This window comes from Papio anubis, chromosome 17, assembly GCF_008728515.1.
Source record: "Papio anubis isolate 15944 chromosome 17, Panubis1.0, whole genome shotgun sequence".
Classification (NCBI taxonomy): domain Eukaryota; kingdom Metazoa; phylum Chordata; class Mammalia; order Primates; family Cercopithecidae; genus Papio; species Papio anubis.
In genome coordinates, this window is record NC_044992.1 from 18,591,865 (window position 1) to 18,607,406 (window position 15,542).

The 15,542-nt window shown below is 52.1% G+C and overlaps 1 pseudogene; it reads left to right on the forward strand.

Moving 5' to 3' along the window:
* On the forward strand, positions 1-3,469 carry LOC101004871 (annotated as a pseudogene).
* The last annotated feature ends 12,073 nt before the right edge of the window (positions 3,470-15,542 follow it).

A 15,542-nucleotide genomic window follows, 5' to 3' on the forward strand; every position in this document is an offset into this window, starting at 1 on the left:
ATGCGGCAGAGGCCCCCAGTCCTCACCCCATCTCCCTTGGACTTTCCCGCTCCCAGGAAGCTGTGGCTCCCAGGCCCAGGCCCTGGCTCCCAGGAAGCCTCTGCCGAGGGCATCTTAGCGGGGCAGAAGGCATGAGTGCTGGCGGGAGGGGAAGTGGGTACTAGGACCATCCTGGCTAAGTCAGCCCTCCAGGCAAGATGGCAGCAAAGTGCAAGTCATGGTGAGTTAGGCACAGGCAGCCTCACAGCAGGAATGCCCGGCCCTCCCAGCCCAGGCGGAACCTGCCTGAGTCACCGCCTGGCTGCAGCCCCAGCTGCAGAGCCTCTGCAGACCAGCCCACGCCCCGGCCATCCTGGAAGGGACCCAGCGGGCACGCCAGGAGGACATGCCAGGGCATGCTTGGGTTGGTACTGCCAGTCTCTTGGGGCCTGGGAAACCCCATCCTGGATCTTAACAGACATTGAATGCACCCTCATCACACAGAGAATATAATGTTTACTCAAAAAATGCAAACAAAAATTAAGTGTTATTTCTTCACAATAATCACACAAATGTAATTTTACAAACATAATACACATTGTTTAGCTCAGACATTTTCTTTTGTGTGTACTTGGTTTGCCCCTTTCTCAATATGAGTGTCTCATTAGTAATCCACAATATTTTCCCTAAGTTTTCCTCAGTGCTTATTTAACACACACACAAATGTACATGACACATTGGGAGCTGTCAGCATTTTAAAAGCAGAGCCTCATCATGCACCCTATTCTGCATCTTCTGACCCCACTCCCTCCAGGGCGACCGGGAGCCGCAGTCCGTTCCTCCTGGTGGCCGTGGGAAAGCAGTGGCAAGCACGTTGAATGTGCAAGTAACCACAGTGTTGCCTGTGGATGGGAGATCACTTTGCCTTCCACTTTGGATCAATGCTGCATGGGCCACTTTGCATGTCCTGGCGTGTGTATTTCTGTGTGTTAGATCCCGGGGATGCTGGCTTTGTCAGTCTTCACAGGTGTTGCCGGTGACTGTCCACCAAGGTGGCCCTAAGGGGCTGCTGTAGTTCCAGCTGGCCTGGCGGTGTGCGGCACTCTGCCGTTTCCCTGCTGTCTGGTGGCATTCCTCACCATGCAATGGCCATTGGCATTTGCCCATTTCTTGGAAGGCGTTTGTGTTTTCCTTGTCAGTATCTAGGAGCTCTTTGCATATTACAGCCATCTGTATCACTAGTATTTTCCTGAATCTATCATTTGTCCACAGACTTTATTTATGGTATCTTTTGTTATATAAAAGTTTTTTATGAAGCTAAATGGAACTCTCTTGTTTAGTTTAGATTAGGAGGGTTTCCTTGCCCCAGGATTAATTCCTAATTTTCTGTTAAGATTTTTATTGTTTTATTATTTACTTTGAATCCATCAAGAGTTGATTTTACAAATGCAAATGAAAATGCACATTGATTTTCTTTTTTCTTTATATATATTTTTTGAGAGGGAGTCTTGCTCTGCAACCTCTGCCTCCCAGGTTCAAGCAATTCTCTGCCTCAGCCTCCTGAGTATCTGGGATTACAGGCACCCAACACCATGCCCGGCCAATTTCTGTATTTTTAGTAGAGACGGGGTTTCACAATCTTGGCCAAGCTAGTCTTGAACTCCTGACCTCGTGATCTACCCGCCTCCCAAAGTGCTGGGATTACAGGCGTGAGCCACCATACCCAGCCCGCACACTGTATTTTCTTGCAGATGCACAGCCTGTGTGCCGACACCGTTTAATAACAACTCCACCCCTTCCTGATCTTTGCTGTGTGCCAGGTCTGAGCACCTACGAACCCTTTAGTTCTCACAAGTACCCAAGAGGCAGGAACTATCACTATTTCCATCTGATAGATGATGAACTGAAGCACACAGGGGTTAAGTGATTTGCATAAGGTCACACAGCTAGTGAGTGATCGAGCCAGGTTTCACCCGAGAATCTGACCCAGCGTCCCCTTGAGGAGACTCATATCCTGGGGAGTCCGTCCCCCCAGGTTTGCAAACGTATTGCCAGAGTGTGGAATACAGTTTTCTCCAAATTCTGTTCTCATTTCTAGTCTTGAACGTGTCTGCTGCCCCCATCCCCCTTACCAGGGAAACTGCAAGTCACGATGTGCTCAGGTCTGTTTCATCAGCGCTTGCAGAGACCTCGTTGCTGTCCAGCCCATTGCGCATGCGTAGATGCGTGGGGTCGCTCATCCATTCTAATAAAGTATGAATGGGATGCGTGTTGGTTTCCTAGCTCATTGATTTCTGTTTTAATCAATTCCTAGTTTCTTTTGGTGCTTAAACTATATAGGTCCTTTTATTTTTGTTTTCCTATTATAACACAGAAGGAACGAAAGTCTGCTTTTCCTCTGAATTTGCTGCTGGAGCTCAAGCGAGAGTTCGCCTTGGCAGATGCCTTCCGCATGCGTGAGGTCACCTGAAGTTCGCTGCCCCCTGATCCTCCTGAACATGAGGGAGAACAGGTTGGGTCCCCCAGCCAAGTGGCAGACACTGGTTTTGGTGGCCACAGGGGGCGGCCCGTGCGACAGGCACATGCTGAGGCCTGCCAGTGGAGGAGGTAGTACCTTTGAAGATGCCATTGACCACCTGGCCACAGCCAGCCAGGGGCCTGGTAGCAGGGGGTGTCACCTGAGACAAGCCATCCTGGATGGCCTCATGGATAACATGGGCTTCAGGAGGGACCCTCTGGTCTAGCTGCCCCACCCAACCGCCCTTATTAGCTCCAAGTCCCTCTCCAAGCCTTTGCCAAACTTCCCACACCCACTGCTCTCCTCCTTTTCCCACCCTGATTCCCCATCTTCCTCATCTCCACCACCCAACCAGGAGGCGTCTGCCACTGGTAACATGGCTGTAGGCTCCCCCTTGATGCGAGAGGTAGGCTCCCAGAAAGATCCTGGAAAGTCCCTGCCACCCACACCACCAACGGGGCTGCCCCCACCCCAGGAGTCTGACGGGGGAACCCATTTATGCTGTTCCTGTGCCTGGCCCTCCTACTGGGGCACCACATCATGCGTAGTGGGCTGGATGACAACGAGCTGGCCATGTGCTTTGACCGCCTCGGGCGACCTGGGGCGTGTCTTGTGCTGAGCCCGGGCTCTCTTTGCAGATGACCTGCAGTCAGAGGTGGGGGAACTTGGAGGAGGGGACTGAGGCCACAGCTGCATCTTGATCAGGCTTTCTCCAGCCCACCATCAGCCCCGCCAGATCTCCATTCTTTGCGATGAGGGCCAACACATGAGGACCCACCTCCCTGCCTGCCAACCCTAGAGCTGCTGGAGCATAGAGCCCTTTCTCCCCAGGTCTAAGTATGCAGGGCCATGCTCCAGCACTGCCCCCCGGGAGCCACAGCCTCTTTACTCTGTTTCTGTTGTTTTAACAACTATACACACATGGAAAAAAAATCTCCACCTATTAAATCAAATGTATTGGTTATTCTTTGATATCATTCCTTTTTGTTGGTTGGCTTGAGAGCTGTGTATTGAAATCTCCCACTGTAACTGTATTTGGATCAAGCTCTCCTTTCAATTCTAGTAACTTTGGCTTTGTGTATTTAACCAACATTTTGCTTAGTCCATACGGGTCTATGACTTTTTTCCTTTATAAGTTTTGCTTTTCATCATCACGTGTTCTAAGCTGAAGGTCCGCCTGTCTGCGGCTCACACTGCTGGCGCATCACATTTGTGTCTTGTCTGTCCACACACGGACCGTCCCCAGCCCTTCTCGACCTTACTGTTCCGCATGTATCCCGTCAATCCTGCATAGCTAGGGCTGGTTTTCAGACAATATCCCGACAGCCTCTCTTTGTGTAATGGCTGAAATACTTGGGGTTATCCCCTCCATTTCCCCCTGTGTGGAGCAGTTTATTTCCCCTGGTTATTTCCTCTCGCCTCCAGTCCTGTTCCTTCCACTGCCCCTGGCTCGTCTGCGAGTTCTTCCTACCTTCCCACTGTGCCGATGGGTCCTCCCGTCTCTGCTCCCGTCATCACACGCGCATGTCTGTACCCAGTTTCCCACTCTGGGCTGCCCTCCTTTGCCAGGACACGAGCTTCAGACTCACCTCCGCTCCACTGCCACCCCAGGCCCTGGCTGTGGCATTTGGGATGGACACCCCTTTCCCTCCCCACCTCTGGGCCCCAAGGTTTTTGCCCCCCACTTAAAACTAAAAGTACAGAGCTCTCCTGTACTTTTAGTTTTACACTATTATTTGGCCCAAGTGTGAACACAAAATGACTTTTTTCCCAATTACTGCCTCCCACCGTCCCTTATCCAACCTTTATTTTCCATCCCTGAGACACCCCAACAGCTCCCATCCCTTCCTGGCTGGTGTCCCACATCAAAACGCCAGGTCCAGGATAATTTATTAAGCAGACCTTACTGAATGTGCTTCTGCCCAGCCAGGGTTGGGCCTATGGCCCTGAGGAAGGGGTCAAGGCCTCACTACCCCTCCCACCCTGGGTCTCGCTTTCCCTCTGGAATATCGGCTGGTAGGAGAGAAACGGGCAAGAGCGAAGGACTTCAGATTTGACTTCAGATTTAACTGGTGCTCCTGGGAGGTGCCGCTCTCAGCAGCCCCTGCAGTGCTTACCCGCCACTGGGTTCCTGGAGAAGGAGAGAGATTCCTGCTGCCCCCCATACCCTCCGCCAACTACCTTCCATGGGGCCCCTCACCTCGCCAGCAGGTCCCTGGCCATGGCATCGGCAAGGCGGCCCACCCAGCAAGCCTCTGGGGGTGCGGCTGGCCCAGAGGGAGTGAACGCGTCTTCCCCATGCAAGATGCGTGTGCAGGTGCCGCGCTCAGCCCCTCTCTGCCCAGCCATCTCTGTCTTTTTTCTTGCTCAACCAGCTCCAATGACACAGCGGGCAGCCCGGCTAGTCTCTTGTATGAGAAGACATCCCAATGGGCAATGAAACGCCACGCCTTTCCTTGCAGGTACCCCCATCTCCATCAGGGAGTCCCCTGGAGCCCCATGGTTGGCACAGAGTGGTGGGGAGCCCATCTGTGTGTGAGGCGGGTTCCAGGGAAGGAAGGAAAAAGGTCCCATTTCTCTCCCTTTAGGTTCGTGATTCCTTCAACTCTCACCAGCTCTCCAATGTCTAGCTTTCTGTTTACACGGCAGAGATGCTGGAAGATATGGAAGGGCTGGCTCTGCTCCCTCATCCTTGGGAGAGGTCTCCATGGGGCAAAGGGCCCAGAGCACACGAAGGAAGTACAGAGCCCAAGAGGATGGCATTTCAGGCCTTGGGACCCCTGGTGATGGGTGGAGAGTAGGTGAGTCCCCCAGTGCCTCCTAAACTGGAGCATGCTCCATTCCAGTTGTGTCCATCCACCCCATAATCACTGAGACAACCACAGAGCCCCCCAGAGCCATTCAAAACCATCCACACAATTCACATACAATGGAATATTATTCACCCTTAAAAAGGAAGGAAGGCCAGGCACCGTGGCTCATGCCTGTCATCCCAGTGACCCAAGAGGCTGAGGTGGAGGATCACTTAAGACCGGGAGCAGAAGACCAGCCTGGGCAACACAGTGAGACCCCCATCTCTACAAAAAAGAAAATTAGCCAGGCATAGTGGCACACGCCACCAGGGTTGCTTGAGCCCAGGAGTTTGAGGCTGCAGTGAGCTATGATTGAACCACTGCACTCCAGTGGTAGGCAACAGAGCAAGACCCTGTCTCTAAAAAAAAAAAAAAAAAAAAAAAAGGAAGGAGGCTGGGCACGGTGGCTTACACCTGTAATCCCAGCATTTCAGAAGGCCAAGGCGGGCAGATCACTTGAGGTCAGAAGTTTGAGACCAGCTTGGCCAATACAGTGAAACCCTGTCTCTACTAAAAATACAAAATTAGCCAGGCATGGTGGCGGACGCCTGTAATCCCAGCTACTCAGGAGGCTGAGGCAGGAGAATCACTTGATCCCGGGAGGCAGAGGTTGGAGTGAGCCGAGATTGTGCCACTACACTCCAGCCTGGACGACAGAGCAAGACTCCATCAAAAAAAAAAAAAAAAGGGAGGAAATCCTGACGTGTGCTACAACATGGATGAACCTTGAGTGAAATAAGCTGGTCACCAAGGGACAAATACTGTATGATTCCACTTATGCGAGGTACTGAGTGGTAAAATGTATAGATACACAAAGTAGAATGGTTAGAATGATGGTTGTCGGGGGCTGACTGGAGGGGAATGGGGAGTGAGTGTTGAATGGGGACAGAGTTTCAGTGTGGGGAAGATAAAAGAGTCTGGGCCAAGTGCAGTGGCTCACGCCTGTAATCCCAGCACTTTGGGAGGCTGAGGCGGGCGGATCACCTGAGGTCGGGAGTTGGAGACCAGCCTTGACTAACAAGCACAAACGTGTTGCCTGACCAGGTTTGTTCATGGAGGCCTGAGAGGGTGCGATGGGTGGGGCGGAGCGGGGTCACCCTGAATGCAGGGCAGAGGTGCTTGGACTCTGTTCTGGGGGCAGTAGGGAGCACAGGGTAAACTTCAGGTGGACGTGTATTAGTTGGCCTCTCCTGCAAATGACAAGCACCAAGAGAAGATACTGCTTCCGCCCGCTGGGAGGAGCCTGGGCTCCTGCTGTGATGCAGGTGTAGGAGCGAGCTCGGGGCCTGGGGCCCGCTGCAGGAGGGTGTGGTCTGTCTCCCTTCCTCTCCCTCTGCCCTCCCTGCCCTCTGCCTGTCTCTGCACATCTGCCTCATTCCTCCTGCCTGCTGGAGGAGAAGCGGGAAGGAGACAGGGAGTGTCCATGAACTCCCATGCCTGGGCTCAGTGAGGCCCCACACTCACACACATAGCCCTAGCCCCGAGGCCTGCTTGCCACCAAAAGCAAGCATCTCAACACGTAGCCTAATGCCTTCTGTGCGAATCCGTGGGGCCTCACGCCCCACTCACCTGTCATTTCGAGATTTCCGCGCTCCTGCTCCTTGGCTGCCCTGCCCCACACCCCACCCCTCCGTCCTGCCACCCCTTTGTCCACCCATCCATCCAAACCCTGCCTCTGGGCCCTCCAGAAAGCACAGTCCCCCTCCTCCCTTCCTGAACCCCAAATCTGTTTGTCCAAAGGACCAGGGCGGCTTCCCTGAGGCCCTCCGTTCCACGGGTGCTGCCTTCCTCCAGGGCCCTCACACCTCAGGACCTGGGGTGGAGAGGGCTCCTCCTACCCCCGTGGTGCATCCAGGCCACAGAGCGGTACTTTTCTCCACAAATCCCAGCTCCTCGGAAGCTCACACCACGGCCCGAGGCCCCTCCTCTCTCCCTCTCCCTCAGGGAGGCCCTTGGGGCCCTCCTCGCAGAGATGCTCAGCCCCAGGGCCCTTGGCTTCCGATCTCATCTGCACGGACCTTTTCTTCCATGCACCTTCAACTCGCGCTGCCAAGGTCCCACTGTGAGCGATGAGCTTTACGCTGTGACAGCCCTGGCCAAGAGAAAAGTGCTTTCTCAAAACTGATGATGCCTGTCTGGGACCAGCAGGATCAGAGCTGGAACTAAGGAACAAACACTGGCAAATAAGTGCCTTACTCTTCTCTGTAGACCTATTTTTTTTTTCATATTTCTTTTGTAGTGAAAATACATAAAATAAATTCACCATTTTAACTGTTTTCAAGTGTAGAGCTCAGTGGCATTAAGCACATTCACACTGTGTACAGTCTTCAGCTCTATCCATCTCCAGGACTTTTTCATCTTCCCCAAACTGAAACTCTGTGTCCATTAAAAAAACAACTCCCCATAGCCACTGGAAACCACCATTCCTCCGTCTCTATGAATCTGACGACTCAGTGCCTCATGGAAGTGGAATCGTAGAAGATTTGTCCTCTGTGTCCGGATGCTTTCACTCAGCATGATGTCCTCAAGGTGCATCCCGTGCTGCAGCACGTCAGGATCCCCTTCCTTTTTCGGGCTAAATAACATCCCACTGTCTGTCTATGCCTCATTTTGCTCCTCCACTCACCAGCCCGTGGACACTTGGGTCACTCCTACCTTTTGGCTATTGCAAATCACGCTGCAATGAACATGCGGGTACGAGTATTTCCTTGAGACCCTCTTTAGCTTCTCTTGGGTTTATAATCAGAAGCAGAATTGCTGGATCATGTGGTAATCCTAGGTTTAATTTTCTGAGGAACTGCCAGACTGTTCTCCACAGCAGCTGCACCATTTTAACATCCCCAACCGCCACGCACAAGGGTTCCAATTTCTCCACATCCTCACAACACTTATTTTCATGGAGGTAACTTAGTCGCCACAGTGAACCAGCAGGTCTCAGAGTTTTGCTGTCAGAAAAACAACTCAATTTTCTCCCCTCTGACCTCTGGAGCTAGTTCTTCCTGGACCTTGGGACGAGAACTGGGGCAAGTCCATGATGTTCCCAGTCCCTCTCCGATCATGAATAACAGCATGATTTCAGTCAGTTTTTAAAAAATGCCTGTTGGGGCCGGGGCGTGGTTGTTCACACCTGTAATCCCAGCATTTTGGGAGGCCGAGGCGGTCTGATCACCTGAGGTCAGGAGTTGGAAACCAGCCTGGCCAACAGGGCAAAACCCTGTTTCTACTAAAAATACAAGAAAATTAGCTGGGCGTGGTGGCGGGCGCCTGTATTCCCAGCTACTCGGGAGGTTGAGGGAGGAGAATCACTTGAACATGGGAGGCGGAGGCTGCAATGAGCCGAGATCATGCCACTGCACTCCAGCCTGGGCAACAGAGTGAGACTCTGTCTCAAAAAAAAAAAAAAGTCCATTGGGGTAATCCTTGGAGCCTCTTCCAGGTACCTCCCCCAGTGGACCCCTGCAGCTGCAGGTGCTGTTGGGGGGCAGGAGGCCCTATAGGCTTCTCAGCCTCCCCACCTTGCTCCTCCTTCTCCTGCCCCTCCTCCTCCTCCTCCTCCTCCTCGGCCTCAGTGAGCCCCGGCTCCACCAAGATCACAGAGGGAAGGCAGGCAAAGGGGCCGCAGAGCAGCTTTCTCATCTGCGCCAGTCTCAGGTGGTTCCCTCTGAGGTCCAAGGCTTGCTCGCTCACACAGCGGCTTTTGACAGCCTCCCACACCCTCTGTCCCCAAGGACTGCTGCCTTGGGCTCCCTTTGACAGAGGAGACACCGTCTCTGCAGATGGCTCATGCTCCTCCGCTGCCCCTTAGCCTCTGACAGACACCCCTTGCTTTCCTGCCAAGGCCCCCTTACCCCAAGCGTTGGAGCAGCCATGTTGGACAGGACTCCCAGCTCTCCCTGCCTGGGTCTCTGTCCTCATCGCCCCCTTGGCACTGCCGCACACTCTTTGGCCTACACAGTGTTTGAGAGCAGCTGGCCAGAAGTGAACTCTTGGCAGCAGACACCCACCTAGCATGTCTCCCAGGCTTCAGAAGATACATAGAAAAGCTCTTCCAAAGGTGCCACCAAGGAGGGGTGCCAGCAGCCTCAGCCCTCCATCAGAGAGGGACACTCAAAGCACTCTCACCTAGCATCCCTCAAAAGCAGGGCCGGGGAAGGAGAGCCAGCGAAAGGGCAACACTGAGTTGGGTCCTGGCTACTTGCATGGGGACGCCTGAGCAACGGTCTGGCTGGTCTCCCCTGGCCATGGTGCACCAGGAGGACTCGGCACTGCTCTATGCTGCTGGCAGGTTGGGCTTAGCAAAACCAGCCTGGTGGGCCCATGGGTAGCCTGTAATTCCATCACCATGGCAGGCTTATCATGGGCTCACGGTGCAAGCACCAGGGTGGCCAAGGATGGAGGCCGGTTGACCTCCACTAGACAAGTCGTCCACCTCCTGAATCTGGATTTGGCCATGGGGCTTTTGCTTTGGCCAATGGGACACTGGAAAAGATGAGGCACGCAGAGACATGTAGGGTGCTGGTGCTTGCGCCCTGGGACTTGCTCTCCTCCTACCACGGGACACCACCATGTAAACAAGGCTGAGCTGGCCTGCCAGATGATGGCAGACAGGAGGCCAAGTCATCCTTGATGTCCCAGCTGAACATATGCAAGTCTACAAACCCAAGTGAAGCTGTCTTAGACCACTGACCACCAGCCATGTTGACTCAGAACAGAACTGCCTAACTGGCCCATAAGCATGATAAGAAATAATACATACTTATTATTTTAAGCCATTAAGTTTTGGAGTGGTTTCTTATACAGCAAAAATTAACTCATACACTTTCTAGCAACTGAGAATACTGATAGATACCCACATCCTATTAATCTCCAAAGCATTTTAACTCCTACTCATCTATTGAAAACATCCATCATTCTCATATAAGTTTCATCCGGTCTCCCTGAATCCATTTGTGCCCCTCTAATCTTTTCTGCAACCTGCCAATCTGATTAGGCCACATCCCATGCTTAAAAATGGCTGCAAGGCAGGTGCAGTGGCTCACCTCTGTAATCCCAGCACTGTGGGGGGCCAAAGTGAGTGGATCACTTGAGGTCAGGAGTTCCTGACCAGCTGGCCAACATGGTAAAACCCCATCTCTACTAGAAATACAAAAATTAGCCAAACATACTGATGTGCACCTGTAGTCCCAGCTACTCGGGAGGCTGAGGCAGGAGAATTGCTTGAACCCAGGACACAGAGGTTGGAGTGAACCAAGATCCCGCCACTGCTCTCCAGCCTGGGCAACAGAGCCAGACTCCGTCTTAAAAAAAAAAAAAGGGCTGCAAGCTCATCAACATACCTCTCCCTCTCCCTCTTCCCACCCAGACTCTCTGACCTGCAGTCACACAGTGACAGTGCTGACAGCCTGTGTTCTGTTGTGGGCTGAAATCCCCGACTTGCTCACATATACATAGATACGCTTAAAGCTGCACCTAAGCAGATCCGTCTGCTTCATTTACATCTAGAGATGGGCTGTAAGAACATGAGCGCTGGAGGAGGCCTGCCTGAGTTAGAATCCTGGCTCAGGCACCCACCACCTTTGAGAAATTAAGCAAGTTACTTAACATCTCTAAGCTTCAGTTTCCTCATGGGCTGGCTGTGGGTTCATATAAAATGCTTAGAACTGTGACTGGCAGGCAGGGCACAGTGGCTCACGCCTGTAATCCCAGCACTTTGGGAGGCTGAGGCAGGTGGTTCACGAGGTCAGGAGTTCAAGACCAGCCTGGCCAAGATGGTGAAATCCCATCTCTACTAAAACTACAAAAATTAGCCAGGTGCAGTGGCAGGCGCATGTAATCCCAGCTACTTGGGAGACTTAGGCAGGATAATCGCTTGAACCTGGGTGACAGAGAGCCAGAGGATGCAGTGAACCGGATCGTGCCACTGCACTCCAGACTGGGCAGTAGAGTGAGACTCTGTCTCAAAAACAAAACAAAACGAAACTGTGACTGGCACAGGGAAGACATGCAGTGTATGTCAGCCATTATTATCATTTTCCACAAATATCAAATATATGTTGAGTACCTACTATCTCTCAGGTACTGTCCTAGGAGCTAGGGACACAGTAGGACAGTAAGGCTCCTGGCTTTAGAGAGCTGACGTTTTAGTGAGGTGATAATAATAATAAACAAGTAAAAATACACACAAGATAATTTCCGAACGTGATTACTGCACTGCAGAAAGCAAACCTGCTGGCCTTTGCCCATGCTGGTCTCTCCCTCAGAACACTCCCCTCTCTGCCGACTTCATGCTCCCTTCTTTCCTGGCTTCCTTGGCTGGTCCGGTTCCCCTACCACAAGTCCCCATAACATCACCCGCCTCTCTTCTGTGGCATTAGTCACAATTGTCATGTTGTCTTTACCAACGTCCTGTCTACAGTGTGTGCCCCATGAGGGCAGGCCATGCCCTTTCTCCCCTGTGTCATAATATAGCGTCAACTCACAGCAGGTGCTTAATAAACAACTTCAAGGGAATGAATGACGCAGGAAAAAAGACCCAATATCAAGCCAAACATCACAATTTCTCAAAATTTGTCCATTAGCCTCCGGCATAGGAAACACCCAGGGAAGGGAACTCCTTCCTACCCTAGACCTTGCCTGCCCCACACCACCGTCCTGCAAGCTTCTCCTGGTAGCAGGCTTTTTTTTTTTTTTTCTCTGACGTGGAGTTTTGCTCCCGTTGCCCAGGCTGGAGTGCAATGGTGTGATCTCGGCTCATTGCAACCTCCGCCTTCTGGATTCAAGTGATTCTCCTGCCTCAGCCTCCCGAGTAGCTGGGATTACAGGCGCCAGGCACCACACCCAGCTAATTTTTATATTTTTAGTAGAGACAGGGTTTCACCATGTTGGCCAGGCTAGTCTTGAACTCCTGACCTCAGGTGATCTGCCTGCCTTGGCCTCCCAAAGTGCTGGGATTACAAGCGTGAGCCACCGTGCCCAGCCAGGATTTTTTTCTTCTATGCGCTAGTAGGCCTGAGGTATTACCTTTCTCACCTACAAAACCCCATCTAGGCCAGGCGCCGTGGCTCACGCCTATAATCCCAGTACTTTGGGAGGCCGAGGCGGGCGGATCACGAGGTCAAGAGATCGAGACCATCCTGGCTAACACCGTGAAACCCCGTCTCTACTAAAAATACAAAAAATTAGCCAGGCGTGGTGGCGGGCGCTTATGGTCCCAGCTACTCGGGAGGCTGAGGCAGGAGAATGGTGTGAACCCGGGAGGTGGAGCTTGCAGTGAGCCGAGATCGTGCCACTGCACTCCAGCTTGGGTGACAGAGCGAGACTCTGTCTCAAAAAAAAAAAAAAAGAAAAAAAAAAAAAGCCCATCTAGAGCAGTCCTCACATGGGGCAGCCCCGCCCTGCCAAGCAGAGGCAGGCCCCAGGAGGGACATGTGGCGAGGGCAGCCCTTCCCTCCTGCGGGTGGCCCTGAGTTCTGCAGGTCTGAGTCTCCTTTGGGGCAAGCTCACTCCCCAGCCTCCTCTCAAGGCAAGGGCAGATCTGACCAGACCCAAGAGGGGATCGAGGAATCTTTGGGGCAAGACAGCGGAACTTCTTTGGGGAAAGGGGACTTGAAGACTCACCTCACTGCTTCCCTTAAGGGAAATGGGCTTCTGGAGAGCTGGGAGTCCCCATCACCTAGTGACAAGGGGGCACCGAGGGGGCAGTTCTCATATTATCTGAGTTTGTGCCTTTTCTGAGGTTTTCCTCAGACTCTCAAAGGGGTCCCTGATGGCGACCCCTTGGGAAGAAGTTACCTCACTGTCCCTTCTCCCCTCCCCATGCAAGATACTGTCCTTTCTCAGGGAGCAGCCCTAGAAGCCTCACTGCCTGGGGGCGGGCGCCCTCTGCCGGTTGAGGGCGGGACCGGGTCTGGCTCAGCGCACGGGGTGCTGCTGGCAGTGGGGCTGGTCAGGGAGACACGTGGGGCTGGACAGGTGTGTGGGGCCTGACCTAAGCTCCTTCTCCAGGGGCAGAGAAAGCACTGAGGTGGGGATATGACTCCCAGGGGTGGGGCCTGCCGCTGACAGTGCGTGGCTGTGGGGGTCCAGAGGCACATGACCTCAGAAGAGTTTGTTTCAATGCAGACAGGCAAGGCCTAGAGTATATACTTCGTATTTTAAAAACAGAGGACAGAGCTAAAATATTTATAGAGGATCGGCCCCGTGGTTTTTTTGTCAGCCCCACAGCAAGGAACCAGAACTTGGTTTTGCAAAAATCAATATGCTCACATAGCCCTACTGAGACAGGGCAACAGCCCAAGGCCCGGCTCCCTGACACTGTAGGCAGCTCTTTCTAGGAACAGGGGCATCAAATCCCAGCACGGCAGGGAGAGCCTCACTTTGCTTACTGCCATCATTTATTGAGCACTTGCTAAATGCCAGGCACTGTGCAAAGAGCATTTTCCCCACACAAGCAGGATTAGAAGGTAGTAGTCCTCTTATCTTTTCTAATGGATGGAAAAATTGAGGCTCAGGATAGGAAGGTAACTTGTCCAAATAACACACAGGAAGATTAAAAGTAGAACACCCCATTTCTCAAAGAAGCAGAAAAATATGTTCCAAAACTACCAATGGAGAAAAATTTGCATGCTGTAAACTAACAGTTCATTAAATTCTGTTTAAGGCTGGATGCTTTAAACAGATCACGCCGGTAATCCCAGCACTTCAGGAGGCGGAGACGGGCGGCTCACCGGAGGTCAGGAGTTCAAGACTAGCCTGGCCAACATGGCGAAACTCCGTCTCTAATAAAAATGCAACAATTAGCTGGGCGTGGTGGCACAAGGCCTGTAATTCCAGCTAATGGGGAGGCTGAGGCAGAAGAATTGCTTGAACTCGGGAGGCGGGGGTTGCAGTGAGTCAAGATCACGCCACTGTACTCCAGCGACAGAGACTGTAGAGAGAAAGAAAGAAAGAGGAGGGGAGGGGAGGGGAGGGGAAAGAAAAGAAAAACAATGGAAAATTCCAGAAATAAACAATTCCTAAGTTTTAAGTTACACACCATTCTGAGCAGTGTGATGTAGTCTCCTGCCATCCCACTTGGGACACAAATCATTCCTTTTGCCTGGCGTGTCCATGCCGCATATGTGATCCACCCTATACTATGTGATTGTATAGGGAAAAACAGCATACATACATGGTTTGGCACTTTCCAAGGTTTCAGATGTCCACTGGGGGGTCTTGGAGCATAACCTCATGAATACGGTGGGACTCCTGCAGTTGTGACAGAGACCATACAGTCTTCAAAACCTAAAATATTTGCATTTTTCTGTACAGGAAAAGCTTGCCAACCCGTGGTCTACACACCTGGTATCTTGGACCATCCTGCCCCAGACTTCCTCTGTAACAACGCTGATAATGTTTCTATGACCACAGAAGTAAAAGGAAATTGTGACCTTTACCAATAAGCAACTTATTTTTACAAATTACTTACGTAATAAGCATCCTGTTTCCAAAACAGACCTCAGTTTTCATGTCCGTTTTGAATGAACATTTGTCACACTGCTGGCTCCTTTGTTACTGAGTTAACGGTATATTCTTGAGATCAACTTTTCTAAGAAATGTTATTTTAGCACATGTCCCATGGAAAGGAGGGTTTATGGCTCCACAATACAGACGTGACAAAGAGGAAGCAGCATGTGACTGCCAACGAGGAGAACCAACGGAGTGGGTCCTGAGGCCTCCCGTGCCCTTTCAGCCTCGCTCTGCTCCTCCCGCTGCTGGCCACGCCAGCCTCAGCCAGGGGCTGCCATGGCAGCTCATTCGACTCTCACAGGAAACCTGAGAGGCAGGTTGTCTTTCTCTCTCTGCTTTACTGACAAGGACAGGGAAGCCCAGGGAGTGAGGCGTCTCACCCAGGTCAGTGTCGGCACACACAGGAGGCAACCGGAGCATGTGGCAGGGCCCCACAGGACACCAGGGCCTCTCACACCCACTACCCTTTCAGGCCCCTCTGCTGCTCACCATTGGTGACATGAGGCTGTCAGGAACAAAGGGAATTTCTGGATTTTCTCCTAACATTTTTCCCCCACTTTAACCTCCCTTCATCTGTTGAATTTACTGCAAATCTTTCCTAGTCTTTTAGTTTTCCTATACTTAAAAAACCTTGTTTCTAAAAATTAAATAATTAGGCTGGGCACAGTGGCTCACGCCTATAATCC